The 17,568-nt window shown below is 42.0% G+C and overlaps 1 non-coding gene across 1 annotated transcript; it reads left to right on the top strand.

Annotated features, from left to right (window-relative positions):
- The first annotated feature begins 194 nt into the window (after positions 1–194).
- Positions 195–266, top strand: trnag-gcc (transfer RNA glycine (anticodon GCC)). Its single transcript has one exon. It is a non-coding gene; the product is annotated as a tRNA-Gly (tRNA).
- Positions 267–17,568: the final 17,302 nt, after the last annotated feature.

Here is a 17,568-nt window from a genome sequence, read left to right on the forward strand (position 1 = left end):
CTGTAAAGTGTTATTTCAAATCAAGTGGTGCGCATAGGATGACTCCTTACGCCTTAGATGAAAGCAATTTTGCGCATCTGGAGAATGAATCCAAGCAAGCACAAGTTTCATGCTTTAGACTTCTCTCTTATTCTCTCTTATCTTAGCCCTGCAAGAAAAACAGTTGATAGATGACTAAATCAGGGTCTGTCAGGGCATTGGTGGTATAGTGGAGAGAATAGCTGCTTGCCAAGCAGTTGACCCGGGTTCGATTCCCGGCCAATGCATTCTCTGCTTCTTGTATAATCAGCTTTCAAATGTACCTTGCTATCTCTACCTCTGTTCAGACAATGGGTGTCTTGTAGGGGAAACACAGTCTCCAGCTTAATGCACTCTAGCAACTCTTCAACCAAGGAAGCATGTTTTGCTATGACTCTTCAGTTAAAGCACTGCTGCTCAATTTCAGCCATTTTCACAGTCATGATGGATGACAGAGTTCCATTCAGAGCCAACTTATTCCTGGTCTTAGTTTTATTGAGCCCCACCATGGAAAAAACCCTCTCTGCATCAGCATTTCAGGGCGGCAGAACTAATACCATTTGGCAATTGTAGATATCCTTGGGAATCTGCTCACACCTTTGAAAAAAATTAACCACGGAAGCCTAATTACACTCCTACATATTTTTCATTTTTCATTAAGTTGCTTATGTCAAAGGGTGTGTGCTGAATATTTAGGCCTACTACTCCAACGAACACTTTAATCGGCAGGTCTTTTACAAAGAGTAGGAAAACTATGGTAACTAATAAAAGATTAAAATAAATGAAGATATGACCTGCTGATGATTCTGACGGTTCTCTTCCACCTCCAGCTCGTTTACAACTTCTGGACGCATTCAGAGCATAATAGTTGCATTCATGGAACGCGTGCTTGAAGCTGAAAGCTTTTTCAGACCTCACCCGGCAACAAGAAATTCTGTTTTCTGATTGGCTGAGAAATTCCATTTTGTGATTTGCCGATGGGTTGCCAAATCAAGACAGCTGTACCAGAGCTATAGTTCTGAGCTGTACAAGCGCACAGTAACCTGCCAGTGATTCGTTTATAGTATAGGCCATTAGAATTTCTGTGTGACGAAGTTGATCATTTCTCAGCGTGAGAAATGGCATGTGTGGCGTGTGAGCGTGTGAACTTGTTGAAATGCGTGTGTCTCACGCTCATTGCGTGAGACTTGAGAGCCCTGATAAAGTATTTTTATGAGCCCTGGATAGAAGCATTTTTGAACAGGGAAACGTAACATCCTGTATTAATGTTAAGACCTTTATTTTATAAGCCAGACAGGAAGTGGTTCTGTGGTTGACCTGGAAGTGAAGGTGAGGATTAAAGGTTAAAGGAGCCAGCCAATGTTGAACGCCACGTGTGGATCTTTTGTTTTCTTCAGTAAATAAAGTCAAGGCGACCCTCTGTTACATTTTCAACTTTTTTATTAATTCATCTATAAAATACACGGCTTACATCATCTTATATACATTTTAAAGGCGCATTTTTACTTTTTATAATATTAAGGGGCTTTGGTAAAGGAAAGAAAATCTTTATGAAATACAAAAAATCTGGGTTTTACATTCATATATTTACATTTCTGTATGAAATATTTTCTGAATAATACTATGTTATTGACCAGAAAGTCCCATTCACTATTAACCATCATAACACCATAAATAATGTCTTTTAGGGAGAAGGGTTGGAGACGGATCCCCGTGTGCAGCCAGTCATGTACATCAATCCAGAATGTTGAAAACATACAATGAAAAAACAAGTGATCAGAAGTTTCATCTTCTCCACAAAACACACATCCATCCGATTCACAACCAAATCTCCGTCTCAGTAGCTCTCCGGATGGATATACACCATTTAGGATTTTAAAGTGAATTTCTTTTCCTTTGGGATTAATGGGGAATTTTAAATATTTAGAACGCAACGAATATATGTCTTCTTTGGAGAAACTTTGTTTAATGGAGTTACGAAATGACAATAAAGGGTGCGTGACGTCATCAAATATCTTTCTAATTGTTTTTATTAGGAATCTTAATAGTCTTAAAATGACAATTTCCAACAAGAAGAAGTGGAACATTAGGAGTGATGTCAGTGGAATTGGAAACAATCCCTTGAATTAAATGTAAAGTAGGTTTAGGGATGGCTTTTATTATGGATACAAAGAAGTTTCGATTGATGATAAGATTATATTTGAGGCAAAAATGTTAATATGTCTACGTGACTTCCGCATTCCTTTCTTTCTTTGGAAGTCTGTGGGGGTGTCGCTGTCCAAGATGGCGGCCCCACGGCTCGTCTGCGCCAATAGACAGTAGCGGTCGATGCGGCGTCTATTCTTTACATGTCTATGTGTCTGTGCCATCTGCACTGCTCTTCATTCTGTACACCGATGAGTGCAGATCAACACACTCCAACTGTCACTTGGTTCAGTTTGCTGACGATACAGTTCTCCTGTCCCTCCTATCTGGCCCCTCCCTCCATCATGGACCCGCTCTTCAGCAGTTCATAGAGTGGTGTGACTCTTCCTGCCTGGAGCTGAATGTCAGCAAAACTAAGGAGATGGTGGTGACCTTCTCTACAGCCAAAGGGAACTGGCGGCGGCTGTCCCCACTATGATCCACGGTTCTCCGGTCGAGACAGTTGAGGAATATAAACATCTGGGAACCATCCTGGGTTGCCAACTGAGGTTCTCTTCCAACACAGAAGGGATCCTGAGGAAGTGTCACCAGAGGATGTACCTACTAAGGAAACTGAACTCTTTTTCTGTCAGTCAGAACATCTTGTTGACACTCTATTACACATTCATTGAGAGTGTTTTGGCTTTCTCCATATGCGGCTGGTATCACTCCATTACTGTACAGGATAGGAACCGCCTGCATAACATTGTCAAGGTGTGTTCTAAGATTATTGGACTTTCTGTTGGCCATCTGAACACTGTGTACGAGCAGCAGGCTAGTGGCCTGGTTCGTCAAATTCTCAAGGACCCGACTCATGCTGTGTTTCCGGCTTTTGAGCAGCTGCCATCTGGTTGCAGGTTCCGCTGTCCGGCCTGTAAGACCCAAAGGAGGAGAGCAACCTTTGTTCCCAGTGTTATTCTCCTCTTGAACTCTAAGAAGTCTAAGACAGTTACTACAACTTAGGTCTTCTTGTACAATACTCTAGTGCAATATCTCATGTCCTGATGTGCAATATTACAATATCACCATGACACTTTAACTACGACGTCACTTTAATCACATTGTCATTTTAATTTTATCGACGCCTTATTTGATTTATTTGCAAAATATATATATATATTTTTTTGTCACTCCCTTTTGTGTTTTTATTTTCTTTGTGATTCCATTTTCTTGTTCTTCTTTTAATGTACCGCTCTTCGTCCTTCTAATTGCCCTTCGGGGATAAATAAAGTTTTTTCTGATTCTGATAAAAGCCATCCCTAAACCTACTTTACATTTGATTCAAGGGATTGTTTCCAACCCCACTCACATCACTCCTAATCTTCCACTTCTTCTTGTTGGAAATTGTCATTTTAAGACTATTAACACATTGACTACCAGCGGTTTTTACAGAATTATGTCGTAGAATCCCAGCGTTGTAAACCATTTTTTTGACGTTTTTTGTACAGTCACAGCATATTATGTGATAGGGCCACTGAAACATGTTATGGCTCGTTTGAAAGCTGAGACTTTAAACTCTTTGTGGGTCAAAACTGCGTGTCTCTAGGTGCCGCCATTAGCGAGCTATCCTTAGCTAAACCAAGGGGGGTATCCACCAAAATCAACAACTAGCTGAGATCGGGGCTTTTGTTGTGAAACGTGCGCTCTGTCAGCCTGTCGCACTTTAGATACATATCCGAGTCAGAGGATTTGCGTGTCTTTGTGTCAAAGGAGTTTACATGTTCATAAGACCGCCTCGTGTCTTTTTCTCCTTCTTGTTGTTTGTTTAAATTACTTTCCCGTCACCCTCTGGAAACCGACACGTGCGATTGGACAAAATGTGGAAATGCACAACAATCAATGCAGCGTTATCAAAACTGTTCTTGAGTTGATGCAAAGCCATTGGAGTAATGATCAAAATGTCCAGATGATGACACCAGTTTTTGACTGCCATCTATGTCAGTTCTGTTCATCACATAATTACAAAAATCACACAGAATGTGCATTAGAATGTATAGATTCAGAATCCATAAAAAAAAACGGAAAAACGTAGTTTTACCATGTGGGAGCCAACGCATGGGCAGTAAAAACGTAGTTTTACGTGACTTGGGAGTCAATGGGTTAAGATTGATAAATCTGATGTAGCAATCAGATTTAACATATTTAAAACTCAACATATTTAAAAATGATTTAACAGAACTGTATATGATGCCGTTACACAACTCAAACTATAATTTATTTTCCATCCTAATGCCTACACTGAACTGTCAACTTCGATATAGATTTCTGAGTTTACGGGGTGCACTTGAATGCACCATAAAACCGCGCACACGCTTTACCGTACGACGCGATGTAAACGGGAACTCGATTTTCAAGTGTAGCTAGCGCGCCGTGCCTCTCCGAAGCGCAGATGGCGTGACCGCAGTGAAACATCCTGGGTTGGGACAAACTTAAGTGTAGGCCCTATTCGTATTTCAAAATCCGCATTTTAGTACAAGACACGATTTCGGTTATTGCACAGCCCTTGACACACCAACAAATCTCAGACAAACCTCGACCAAGCAAGAGCGCATCAGGAGACGTAGCCTGGCTACAAACAGCCCTTGCCCTGACAAAGTTTTCAAACATTGCCAGGCTATGAAACGACGAGCAAGAGTGAACGAGCAGCAACCCCTCTGTGAAATAAGTTTTCATTCATTGTCTCTCGCCTGATATGCATCATAAACACTGACGAATCTTCACCTGCAACACCAGCGACGTCTTTCATTACACTGTAAAAGACTGCAGACCGCAAGCGCAGTGTGTGTGTGGGAGCGGATTCAATATAGTTGCTATTCAGCAATGGGGGCTGATCGCAAGCGCATTTATACAAGGAGAGTGAAAGCAGAGCGGATCAAATAGTCTTTGGTTAGGAGAATGCCATGATATAGAATTATAGCTTTTAGGTTCTGCACCAAAAGCGGCGTTTGCACTTTCTCTACTTTTTTAAAGTGGTGGGGAAAAATCTGCTCATCAGACAAAGTGCCGGGGACGCGTCCCCACCGCATTAACACGTTTTATTTTCTTTAAAGAAATTTTTTGAGGTCTTTTGTGCCTTTAATGGATAGGAAAGTTCAGACAGACAGGAAGCAGGGGCCGAGAGAGGGGGAACGCACATGACACTGACGTGATGAAGGAAGGTGAAATGCTGTTTCAAAAAGCCTTTCCTTTCAAGATACTTTTAATAATTTGAGGAACTAATGTTAGCTAAACCTTGGTCCAGCGGAGTGTTGGCCAGGGCTAGCGAGCTAAGCTAACGTTAGCTAGCTAGACAACTTCGCTAGGTAGCTAGAGGCCAAAGTCAACCACATAAAACAAACAAAAAAAATCGCTAAAATCATTAAAAAAGAGAACATTCTATCGACCGAAACTTAACTTACCGTAGAAAGAAGAGACTTGGAAGACAAGTGTGACTGCAGTCTGAGTGCTGACTCTGAGTGTAAATCCAGAGTGATTCTCAGAACGACGGAGTTCTTTCACTATCAGGAAAGAACTGCAGGGGAAGTTCATTTTGATCAATTCTGAGTAAAATGAATAGTAACCCCTGTTAATTTACACCAACACAAAAAAAAATAACACTGACACATTTGCTGCGCAGTGGAGCACTCCGGATGGTGTGGGCCCCTCCTCTCTCGCTTGGGAGTGTGAAGGGTGTGACAGAGATTTGGTCTGAAGGTCTCCATGGTAACCTCGGTTCTAATACGTCACAAAGAGCTCGCAAATTATGTGATGATAATGCCTCAACGACACACGTCAATGCACCTCAATGTAAAACACCTGCATGACACGTGATTAATACGTCATAACACATCATTAAACGTCAGAGGCGAAAGTTTATAAATAGGACCCAGAGATATCAACAGCTTTGTGTTGGGAGGTTGTGGCTCCCCTCCCTCAGGGAGCAGGTTGAGAGGCTGATGGCAGATGGGCGCTGAGTCTCGGCTGCCAGGACAGCAGTCAGGCTCTTTCCATGCGTACAGTATGAGGCTGTGGCTGGAAGCGTCTGCTCCGCACTCGCAAGTCAGGCTTGTGTTGTGGACGGGAGCCCCCGGAATTGGTTGCGTCTTGGTCTCGGTCCTCTCATGTCCTTCTGGTCCCTGAGTACGTCTTTTGTGTTAATTCCAAACACAATCATCTGAGGCTACAGCAGTGCCCGCTGTCACTGCCGTGCATTATTAGCCTCCATCACAACAGCTGGTCTCACTTTTCCATGGCAAGGAAACGAAACCAAATCATCACGGGTCCAACACATCACTTGTCCACTTCACTAGTGGGACCTGCTAGTAGGTTTTAAAGGGGGAAAAACTGAGATCGGGTTTAAGTATTAAGTTAACCTGCTGAGTCTTGGAAATAACTCTAAAATAATTTTAACTCCTCGGCAGGAAAATCTCTGCAGCTCTCTCATCCAGATGATCTACAATCATGCATGTGTTTGTAACATAGCAGAAGGTGTATTCTTACTAAAGTCAAGCATATTGCCTTTTGTGCACTCTGAGATGTTTAAAGCTCAGATTAATATCAGAGCTGAGATTTAGAAACACATGGAACATTCTGTATTTCCTCTTCTGTCTGTTGAGGAGCTGCTAAATATCAATGGTTCAGTATTTGTAGCACATGCGCGTGCACGTAAACACCTTCACTTATAATATCGTGCCCTCATAAATTCACAAACACTTACACACACGTGCACAGACACACACACACACACACTCACAACGGCCTACAACCACCACACGCGGGCAAACTGGTGTGTTGGTGTGTGTTCCTGCAGATCTTTCAGTCAAACCTGAAGCTGATTGGTAAGATAAGAAAGCTGGGAAAGCCTTGGCAAAATAAAAGAACGTTCATTTTTACACGAATTTTACTAAGTGGACTCAAGAAAAAAGTTTTAGTGTATTTCTAAAATATACCCTGTATGTCACAGCCTGTGGGTTTTTGCTTCCATTTGTCATACTTGGTCATTTTGATTTCAGGAATCTGGGTTAGTTCCGTTTGGCTCATGCTGGATCTCTGTTTCGTGTCCTTTTGTCTTCTTCCATTTACTCAGTTATACTCTTGTTTTCTGCTCAGCCTGTAAAACTGGCTTAAGTTAGCCAAAGACCACCACCTGTCCTGTGTTAATCATCAGCCTCCTCAATATGAATGCTCTCAGTTTCCTTTTTTCATAGCCAGACCCTCATTGTTGTTGTTCCCTTCTTGTGAGTTTGTTGTCAGTTTTGTGTTCCAGCTCTGCTCGATGTCTAGTTTTGTCTGAAGTTTTCATTTTTGGTGATATCCTGTTTTGCATTAAAAGTACGCATTTGTCATACTGTCCCGTGATTTAGTACAACAAATAGATCTTTCGGGAGTATAAATCATGTTATCATGTACTGTAAGAGTACCTCTGGTGTGAGAGCAGTAAACTTTAAGGTAACTACTAGTTATGTTTAGGTTTTATTTTGTACTGTAGCTATACATACTGTGAGCTACACCACAGCTGACTGCTTATACCTCATTATATAGTCATATACTGTATACATGGACCACTTTGGTATTGCCCTTGAGTATAATCCAGGGTTTTATACCTGAAGCTGTGCCATAAATCCACTATCAGTGGACTACACATACGAATTCACAGACCGACTTGGAATTATTAGGAAGTTTATTTCTAAGAGTTCTGTGTTGAAGCAGTGCTGCACACTTAGAAGACGGTACATTGGGTTTAATTCATTTTCATTTTCAATTCATTTTTATTTATATAGCGCCAAATACAACAAATGTCATCTCAAGGCACTTAGATAATAAAGTCCAATTCAAGCCAATTGGAATTCAATTAATTGTAATCATAATTATTCATAAAATAATCCAATTTGTTTATATAGAGTCAATTCAAAAACAATTTCCTAGCTAAGGAAACCAACAGATTGCACTGAAAACTTTTTCTTTTCTGGGAACCTCAAGTAAACCTGCAGTTTGGGAACGAAGTGCTCTGTTAGGAAAATATCTTACAATGAGATCTTTAAGATATGATGGAGCTCGGTCATTAAGAGCTTTATATGTAAGGAGAAGAATCTTAAATTCTATTCTGAATTTAACAGGGAGCCAATAAAGAGAAGCTAAAACTGGAGAAATATGATCTCTCCTGTTAGTTCTCATCAGAACTCTGGCTGCAGCATTTTGGATCAGCTGAAGGCTTTTCAGAGAATATGTGGGACAGCCCAATAATAAAGAATTACAGTAGTCCAATCTTGAAGTAACAAATGCATGGCCTAGTTTTTCTGCATCACTCTGAGACAAGATGTTCCTGATTTTAACAATATTACGAAGATGAAAGAAGGCAGTCCTAGAAACCTGTTTTATATGCGAGTCAAATGATAAGTTCTGGTCAAAAATAACTCCAAGGTTCCTCACTGTAGAACTAGAAGCCAAGGAAATACCATCTACAGTAACTATATAGCTAGACAATTTCTCCCTGAAGCGCTCAGGTCCAAAGATAACGACTTCAGTTTTGTCTGAATTTAGCAGCAGACAGTTCTGAGTCATCCAGGTCTTTATGTCTTTAAGACATGCTTGTAGTCTGACCAACCTATTGGGTTCATCTGGTTTTATAGATACCTCCTTGAACAGTCTGGTTGGGATTGGGTCTAAGGCTACGGCTACACGAAAACGAAACGAGGTTTTTTTTGAAAACGGGTACGAAAATTCTTGCGACCACACGGAAACGCGCTGCTGTCCAGACGAAAACGATGAAACGAGGCAGTACACACGCCACTGTGTCACGCCACGCTGTGAGACAATAGAGAAGTGTTAAAATTGGCTCCCAGCGTCAACGTGTGACTGACGCAAAAACGTTTTAGCTGTAACAATGGAAACGAAACGAGGCCGTTTTCAAACTTTCCCACTCTGGAACCCGTTTTCAAAAACTATCGTTTTGGGGTAGTGGGAACGCCGGCTCCGTGTGGCCGCGACAGCGAAACGATAAGAAAAAGTATCGTTTACAGTGAAAAACGTTTCCGTGTAGCCGCAGCCTAAAACACAAGTTGATGGTTTAGAAGAGACTATTGCTGTTGTTAGCTCAGAGAGATCAACTGGGCAGAAGCCGTCTAAATATAAATCAGGTTCTAAAGATACTTCTAAAGCTGCTGTACTTGATGATACATCACTGATAATAGTGGGAAGGACTCCATCAATCTTCTCTCTATTAGAAACAATTTTATTAATAAAGAAGCTCATGAAATCATCACTGCTGAGAGTTAAAGGAATAACTGGCTCAGCAGAGCTCGGACTCTTAGTCAGACTGGCTACAGCGCTGAAGAGAAACCTGGGATTGTTCTTATTCTCTTCTATCAATGATGAATAATAAGCAGTTCTAGCTTTACGAAGGGCTTTCTTATACGTTATTAAACTATCTTTCCAGACTAACTGAGACTCTTCTAAATTAGAGGAACGCCACTGTCTCTCCAGCTTTCTTGCAGTCTGCTTTAAAGCACGCAGCTGTGAATTATACCAAGGAGCCAACCTCTTCTGACTGATTACCTTCCTTTTCAGAGGGGCAACATTGTCCAGTGCTGTACGCATTGAAACTATAGTGCTGTCAACAAGAGAGTCAAGTGCTGCTGGAGTAAAGTTTAGGTAGTCAACCTCTGTCAAATCTGCACATGGCAGTGAAGAAAAGGATGATGGAATTAATTCTTTAAATCTGGTTACAGCATCCTCTGATAGACACCTTCTATACGTAAATTTCTTCTCAGAAACTGTATAGTCAAGTAATGTAAACTCAAAGGTTATCAGAAAATGGTCAGATAAGACAGGGTTATGAGGGAACACTGTTAACTGTTCACTCTCAATGCCATAAGTCAGCACAAGATCAAGGGTGTGAAGATAGCTGCCACTCCTCCTCCTCTGCCTGTGGTTCCAGGAACGTGAACATTTAAACAGTCAGAGGGAGTTGCTTCATTAATGCTAACATGATCCTCCTGCTGCAGCCAGGTTTCTGTAAGACAAAATATATCAATATGATGATCACAAATCAACTCATTCACTAACAGAGACTTGGAAAGGAGAGATCTGATATTCAGCAAACCACATTTAATAGTTTGATGTTTTTGTTCAGTTAAAGTTTTTGTTTTAATAATTTCTTTTTGCACAAGAGGATTTCCTCCTTTTGTGTTAATTGATTGGGTGGGTAGCAGCAGGTGGGAAGCTGCAGAGAAGTGTGTAAGACTACAACTCTGCATCCTGGTCTGAGCCCTGGGTTGTCATGTTTTAGGGTGACAAATAAATTTGTCCATATTTCTAGAAATGAGAGCTGCTCCTTCCAAAGTGGGATGGATGCCGTCTCTCCTCATCAGACCAGGTTTTCTCCAGAAAGATTGCCAATTATCTATGTAGCCCACAGAAATAGAATGTAATAGAAATGTAAGACAGGATTTAATCATCTTAAAAATATTGCCAGAGTTCACCCATTTTTCTCTCTTGCCAGCACGGAGGTGCTGATGCATGCTTTTATTTCTAGTAGAATAGATTATTGCAATGCCCTGCTCTCTTGTCTTCCCAAAAAAAAGTATTTCTTACCGACAATTACTACAGAATCAGCTACACGTGTGCTGACGAGGACCAGAGGGCGGGAACACATGACACCAGGTTTAAAACCGTTGCATTGGCTCCCCGTCCGTTTGAGGATTGATTTTAAGGTTCTTTCAGTTGTTTATAAATGTCTTATTTTTCTGATCTGCTTTTAAATTATTGGCCCTCGCGGACCCTGAAGTACTCTGGTACCGGCCTTTTAGTTGTTCCTAAAGTTGGAACAAAAACTTATGGTGAGACGTCCTTCCATTATTATGGACCTGCCACAGAACCTCAGGGCTGCAGAGACTGTTTTTAAAAAGAGGCTCAATACCTACCTTTAGTTTAGCTTTCAGCTGTATTTTATTTCATTAATTTGGGTTTAGTTTACTTTCATCCATTATTTTAAACAGGGCTGGGCGAGTCAACTTGTTATTATCGCATTAACTCATTAGACACCGAGAGGTGGAGGTGTCGATCACATTGTACCTCAAATAAAATTATATCAAAGACTTGTGGTAAGAAGTAGAATGATTTAAAAGTGAATAAAGCTGTGAGCAGCAGGAGGAAGCAGAGACGTCTGCAATCTTCAGAAGCAGGAAGTAAAAGCCATTGCAGGCGCCTACATCTTCATCACCATTTAAAAAGGACTTCTGGCATAATATTTTACTTTCAGATGACTCCACAAGCCAAACTAAAAATTCAGAGACAGCTGTACACAGTTTTAGCTTCAACAGTCACTGCTCCTCCATTTACAAACATCACAAGATATTTCTCCCTGGTTCCCTTTCTTAGGAAGGCCTTGGACAGCCACCCTTCAATCGAAAAATAAATAAATTATTCAGAGCCAAGGAATTGGTTTCAGCAGCACACATTGTACAATACCACCGTTTTATTTAAAAAGAGGTTCAGGCTGGCAAGTTAGACAGCTTCATGACGCCGCCTTAGACGACAGCTTCTTCCGTCGGATTGGCGGCAGCAACCGCCACTGCAGCTTCTTCCGTGGGATTGGCGGCGGCAGCTTCTGTCGGATTGGCGGCGGCAACCGCCACTGCAGCGGCAGCTTCTTCCGTGGGATTGGCGGCAGCAACCGCCACTGCAGCTTCTTCCGTGGGATTGGCGGCGGCAGCTTCTGTCGGATTGGCGGCGGCAACCGCCACTGCTGCGGCAGCTTCTTCCGTGGGATTGGCGGCAGCAACCGCCACTGCAGCTTCTTCCGTGGGATTGGCAGCGGCAGCTTCTGTCGGATTGGCGGCGGCAGCTTCTTCCGTGGGATTGGCGGTGGCGGCCGCCACTGCTGCAGGTTCTGTCGGATTGGCGGCCGCCACTGCTGCGGCAGGTTCTGTCGGATTGGCGGCCGCCACTGCTGCGGCAGGTTCTGTCGGATTGGCGGCCGCCACTGCTGCGGCAGGTTCTGTCGGATTGGCGGCCGCCACTGCTGCGGCAGGTTCTGTCGGATTGGCGGCCGCCACTGCTGCGGCAGGTTCTGTCGGATTGGCGGCCGCCACTGCTGCGGCAGGTTCTGTCGGATTGGCGGCCGCCACTGCTGCGGCAGGTTCTGTCGGATTGGCGGCCGCCACTGCTGCGGCAGGTTCTGTCGGATTGGCGGCCGCCACTGCTGCGGCAGGTTCTGTCGGATTGGCGGCCGCCACTGCTGCGGCAGGTTCTGTCGGATTGGCGGCCGCCACTGCTGCGGCAGGTTCTGTCGGATTGGCGGCCGCCACTGCTGCGGCAGGTTCTGTCGGATTGGCGGCCGCCACTGCTGCGGCAGGTTCTGTCGGATTGGCGGCGGCCGCCACTGCTGCGGCAGGTTCTGTCGGGGCGGCGGCCGCCACTGCTGCGGCAGGTTCTGTCGGGGCGGCGGCCGCCACTGCTGCGGCAGGTTCTGTCGGGGCGGCGGCCGCCACTGCTGCGGCAGGTTCTGTCGGGGCGGCGGCCGCCACTGCTGCGGCAGGTTCTGTCGGGGCGGCGGCCGCCACTGCTGCGGCAGGTTCTGTCGGGGCGGCGGCCGCAACGGCAGCTTCCTCCGTCGGATTGGCGTCGGCGACAGCCAGAGAAACATTCACTTCTCTTTTAGCCTTCAGATTTACTTGTGAGATGTCAGCTTGCTTATATTTCATGTTGCCAATGGATGCAGCAGCTTTAACTGCTTTGCTTTCCATTAAGACTGCAAAGAAGTTCAAAAGTGGATTAAGAAATATAGATAAGTTAGTCATAAACAGAAAATGCAAATACTTCAGACCTGCCCCAATATATGGCATTAAACTCAGTTTAGTTGCTTTCCTTGCAGTGTGACAACGCTTTAAAGGGCTTTACCATATCCTGACACGTACTATACAACTATGCAGAAGTCAAGTAAACAGCAGCAGATTGAAACGGGTCACTGTTCAAACAGAAGTCTTCTGAAAACCATTTTCCAGTCAATGCTCAAACGCAGTTTATAAAGTTTCACCATCCAAGGAAGACTCAAACTCTTTATGCATACCTTCTTTTGAGTTCTTCCCCAACATGGAATCCATTGGCTGGACAAGTTCAAGGGGTTTCCTTGAAGACAAGTCTATGACACAGAAGGCATCGAGTTACTATGAAAACCTACAGCTTTAAAACATTTCTTACAGCTGTCCTTACCGCTTTGCTTTTTCTGAACCTCATTGGCAGCTCCATGATTCATCCCAACTATTGGCCAACATGATCCTATGGGGAGAGCATATTTTGCACAAATGCTAATCGTGAGACAGAACAACAGACACAATCCAGTTTTAGGACTTAACACCAATAAGAGCAGACAAAATGCAAAACCTTTGGCCAGCCAAGCCGTCAGCACAGAAATCAGCAGGACTCCAACAGCTCCCATTGTTCCAGTCAGCAAACAACATCCCAACCCACCTGTGAGGTTTAAATCAGCTCCTCGTGGAGGTGACACAGCTGTTGCTCATCAGGTATAATTAGATTTAGAAGATTCAGGGCTCATTCAGATAATAGTGAATTAAAAATACCAAAAGTGGATTTAAATAGTAGTATTGAGGATTTTAATCTTTATATATGTAATGCTATTGTAGAAGTGGCTAGTCAAACTATAAAGATAAAAGGTGGGAAAAAGGAAAGGAAGTTGGTACCATGGTGGACAATAGAATGTACTGCAGCTATTGAAGAAACAAAATAAAGCCTTTAAAGTATTAAAAAGAAATCATAGCCCTCAGAATTTGAACGAATGCAAAAAATTGCAAGCAAAGGTAAGAAGAACTGTTAAAAGTGATTAAAAGAATGAAAGGAATTAAAAGAGTGAATGGATATCCAATATTAAATAATGGAGAAACAACAGCAGTGAAAAATAAAGATAAGGCAGAGATGTTGAGAAAAGTGTTTGTTAGAATTCATAGTTCTGAAAATATCAGTGTAGTAGGGCGAGAAAAGACAATTCTGGAAAATAAGGAGTTATTGGAAAAAATGGTCTAATCAAAAGATTTATTGAATATGTCATTTACAATAATGGAATTGAATAGGGCAGTTTAAAAATATAAATTATCAGCTCCAGGAAAGATCAGATTTGTTATGTAATGGTAAGTCATTTAAGTGAATTTTCTAAAAATATTTGATTGGAATTGAATTTGGGAGGAGGGAGAATTACCAAAAAGTTGGAAAGAAGCTGTGGTTATACCAATTAGAAAGCCAGGAAAAGATGAATCAAAACCAAAAATCTAAAATTATAGACCAAGAGCTTTAACATCAAATATATGTAAAATAATGGAGAGAATGATAAATGAAAGATTGTTATATTATATAGAAAGTAAAGGACTTATATCAAAGTGGATTTAGGAGAGGGAGGAGTACAATGGATCCAGTAATATGTCTAGAGAATGAAATAATAATAATAATAATAATGATAAAAAAATCTAATTTGTGACGCACTGTTCATTAGAGAGTTCCAGAGACGGCGGGCAGCCACAGAGAATGCCTGATCTCCCATGGTCCTTAATCTGGATCGAGGAAGGTGGAGGAGGTTGCAGTCTTGTGATCGTAGAGATCTGGTGGATGAATGTGGAATGAGAAGGTCCTTCCGATAATCTGGTGAGGTTCCGTTTAAGCATTGATGGGTGATGAGAGCAATTTTGTACTGAATTCTGTAAGTGACAGGAAGCCAGTGCAGATCATGGAGAATAGGTGTAATATGGTCAGATTTACGAGCTCTCAATAGAACCCTGGCTGCACTGTTTTGAATGTATTGAAGCTTCTGAAGGTGTTTTCTGTGGATTCCAACAAACAGAGACAGAAATAAGAAAGGCTCAAGTAAATAAAGAGAGTGTTGTAGCAGTATTTCTTTATATTGAAAGAGCGTATGATATGATGTGGAGAGAAGGGTTATTAGTTCAAATTAGAAGAATGAGTATAAATGGTTACATTAAAAAAAAATTTAGAAGGAAGAAAAATGCAAGTGAGAATAGGGAAGGAATATTCTGAGAATTTTAACATAGAAAATGGGACACCACAAGGAAGCATAGTAAGTCCATTATTATTATTTTCTGTGAATGTCAATGATATGTTTAAGGAAACAGAAGGTGGAATGGGTTGTTCACTTTTTGCTGATGATGGAGCAATGTGGAAAAGAGGAAGGAATTTTAAATGTATTGTCAAGAAGCTCCAGGAAGCAATTTCAATTGCGGAAAATTGGTCATATAAATGGGGATTTAAGTTTTCTGTGGAAAAAACTAAAATAATGTTTTTTACAAGGAAAAGCGTTGATGGAGAAATAAAGTTGAAATGATATGGTTAGGAATGGGAAAGAGTTAAGCAATTTAAATTTCTTGGGTTACGGTTGGATGAAAGAATGACTTGGGGTGTACACATTAAGAAAAGAAAAGATAAATGTAGGAAGGTATTGAATATAATGAGATGTTTAGTTGGTACTGAGTGGGGGGCTGATAGAAGGGCATTGAAATCTATTTGTACAGGGTTAATTCAGTCAATTTTGGATTATGGGTGCATAGTGTATAATTCAGCTGCAGATACAAATCTTCGAAAGTTCAATTATATTCAATATCAGGCATTAAGAATATGTACAGGTGCCTTTAAAGCTGCAGTCTGCAGGATTTGTTGTTGTCATACGTAAAGTCCTAATTTTTGGCATTTTAAGAGTTTACATGATCTATCATAACGCTTGAAGTTGAAAACGGTGACCTCCGTAGTCGCAAAATGCAAGAAATGCTTATTTTTTAACCGAAAAGTAAAAAGTTATTCAACTTCCTGTCCCGCCCCATCAAAACACATGAGAACTCGTGCACGTCTACGTGCACGCCAGATGCGCGTACACGACTCCTCATTCATCAACTCACCTGTCATTTGCGATCATGGAAGACACAGTAAGTAGACTAGCCCGTAATGAAGTTTAATAGTCTAGATAAATAAGCGTGGGGACGAGCCTACCTTGTATCGCGCGTGCACAATCGGTGATTGACAGGCAGCAGAGCCCAGCTCGTAACCTGATTGGTTACCTTTTACCGGTCCGGTCTGCAATTTTGTAAACAAACCTGCTGGCTTTGGAGGGACCTAGCGGGACATATAGGGGACCTAGAGAACTCATTTTTTTTGTATTGGGGTATTTACTGTACTACTTTCAGAATCCCCGGACAGTTCCAGGCATTATGCTTGAAAAAGAGTTGCAGACTGCAGCTTTAAAACATCTCCTATAGCAGCATTACAGATTAAAATGGGTGAAATGCCTCTTAAAATTAGAAGGGAACAATAATCCTTGAACTATTGGTCAAATTTACAAGGACAGAGAAAAGATCATCCAATTTTAAAAATATCAGAAACAGGTTGGGAAAAAGAAAAATATTAAAAGTTATGGAACGATAGTAAACACTAAAATTAGGGAAATATATTTAGATAAAATAGACATAAGTAGGGATGGGAATTGATAAGATTTTTACGATTCCAATTCCATTTTCGATTCTGCTTAGCGATTCGGTTCTTCATCGATTCTCATTTGGAAACAAACCGGTCGATTAGCATCAGCTTTGTTTAGTTCAGAAGTAACAAGAGTCGTGACCTCACAAACCCAACAACGGTGAGGTCCACATTGGTCTATCATGGCCTGGGTAATTTAACTCCTCCCTGCTCTGGTGAAAGGAGAAGCTGGAGGTAGAAGTGAACTGGAGGTAGTACCACCAGGCTCTGGCTCTGAGCCAATCGGACTCTGCCTCTCGGGATGGTCATTTAAATGTAATGCATGAGAAGGCCTTTATTTTACATTAACCGTTACTAATAGCAGGTTTTACAATGAGGCAAATGGTGCCAACATGATAGGCAGTGTTTGTTAGTTACCTGCAGTGTTAGCCGAGGACATGCTAACGTTGCTAACGTTGCTGCTGCTGCTGCTGGGTTAAGATTCACCAACGTTAGTCCGGAACGGATCGAAAACGCGACATTCATTTATAATTATTGCATGTTGGTAGTATTTCCTCCCTTTGATGAAATATCCACTTTTTGCCCTGTTGTCGTCTTTTTTAGGGAAGTGTAACCAAACTTTCGAGCGTTTGTACCGCGCCATGTTTCTGCACAAGTTGAAGGCGACTGAGAGAAGACTGGGAGACGCCAACATAAAGTGCATTGCAATAGTCTAACCTTGAACTTATTAGGGCATGGATGGCTTTCTCAAGGTCATGACTATTTAAAAACATTTTAACTTTGGCCAGGAGACGCAACTGGAAAAAACTAGTCCTGACAACATTGTTAATTTGTTTGTCCAACCTCTGATGAGCACACAAGCAAAGCACACAAAGAGAAGGGGTTGATATTGGGCTTTTG

The sequence above is a fragment of the Odontesthes bonariensis genome, chromosome 8 (assembly GCF_027942865.1).
Source record: "Odontesthes bonariensis isolate fOdoBon6 chromosome 8, fOdoBon6.hap1, whole genome shotgun sequence".
Taxonomy (NCBI): Eukaryota; Metazoa; Chordata; class Actinopteri; order Atheriniformes; family Atherinopsidae; genus Odontesthes; species Odontesthes bonariensis.